Source organism: Capsicum annuum, chromosome 4 (genome assembly GCF_002878395.1).
Source record: "Capsicum annuum cultivar UCD-10X-F1 chromosome 4, UCD10Xv1.1, whole genome shotgun sequence".
In the NCBI taxonomy this organism is placed as follows: domain Eukaryota; kingdom Viridiplantae; phylum Streptophyta; class Magnoliopsida; order Solanales; family Solanaceae; genus Capsicum; species Capsicum annuum.
Window position 1 is genome coordinate 28,928,260 of NC_061114.1, and position 1,499 is coordinate 28,929,758.

Below are 1,499 nucleotides of genomic sequence, written 5' to 3' on the forward strand. Positions count from 1 at the left end.
CAATCCTCTGATTATTGCATGTTTAATATTTCTAACTCGGACAATTTTTTCTTCCTGGATAAAAATTGTTATCTATTTTCAATTTTGTGATTAGTTATCCTTGATTAATATAATGAATTTTTGCAACCATATGCTAAGATTGCTCGTAAATCAATTTCCTCATTAAAATCATTACGCATATTCGGTCATAATGAACTGTTGAAAACATTTTTTTTTGTCGAATATAGAGATTCATTCTTGTTGTATTAAAGAGAATCCATATTTCATAACTATGAATATGAACAAATTTTTTTGAACCATCACCGAAAATCGTTGTTCTATCCCATGATCCCATCCCTTGTCATTTGGTGAATTGCTGTCATTCGTAATTCCTATATCTGTGGTCAACCCACTAAAATATAAACACAAAGAAGTAAAACGTACAATATTATGTTAGAGATGTTCATTTCAATCTTTCTCATACTATTGCAGTGAAGGCATTCCCAAAGGATGACCAAAGCAAGCCTTGCAAGCTCGCTGCCTTCCTTGGGTACAGGGCTGGAAAGACTCATATCATGAGAGAAGTTAAAAAACCACCTAAATCCATCATCTCTTGGGATGATCTATCTTGGAAGTTCCTTATTTGATTCTTTCCATATGGGAATACAACAGGTTTAGAAATGAGATTTTGAGTTTTAGGCAGAAGGATGGAGAAAATCTTTACCAAGTTTGGAAAGATTCAAGGGTATACTCACGAATTGACCTCATTATCATCAGTCTAATAATATATTGGTACTCACTTACAATGAGGGTCATGAGCCTAACACCAAGATTCTCCTAGATTCAATAGCAGAAGGGAAAGCACTTGACAAGACATATGACAAATTATATACACCGTTGAATAATATTTCACAGGGGAATCCTAAGTGGAAAGATGAAGCAAGGAGTGCTCCAAAGAAGGTTACAACTGTGTTGGAGGTTGATCAGTTCACAAATATATCAACCAAGATTGACGCATTACATAAGTAGTTAACTACTCAGCTCAACAGTATGAATTTGGGGATTACACAATTCATGCTAGCAATAGCTAATACTGTTCAGTAGGCTGATTCATGGTGTAGTGTTTTTGGGAGAAGTAAACATAAAGTTGATGATTACACAGTAAATCTAGAGTCTATTAGTTATGTGGGAAATGTTAATCTTCAAGGACAACAGAAATTTGGTAACACTTCTAATCCTAACAGGACGAATTGATGTGTGAGTAGATGATAACACAAATGAGGCTTTTAACTCTAAATAATATAAGTGTAAGTGATAGCGGTAGAAATTAAAGGAAATAGGAATAAACCAAGTGAAATCTGGTGCAAATGAACTAAAGTGTTTCTAATGACATTTTTTGACGCGTCGTCAGCCTGGTGATTGGTTATCAAAGTTGCCTCAAGCTTAGACAGAAGCTGAAGAAGTGAATTAAAGTGTGACAACATTTTTGATATGTCGTGACAACTATGATAACGCATCAA

General features: G+C 34.5%; 1 non-coding gene across 1 annotated transcript; it reads right to left on the reverse strand.

Annotated features, from left to right (window-relative positions):
* Positions 1 to 649: 649 nt before the first annotated feature.
* LOC124898226 lies at positions 650 to 753 on the reverse strand. The gene has a single exon (XR_007055202.1). It is a non-coding gene; the product is annotated as a small nucleolar RNA R71 (small nucleolar RNA).
* Positions 754 to 1,499: the final 746 nt, after the last annotated feature.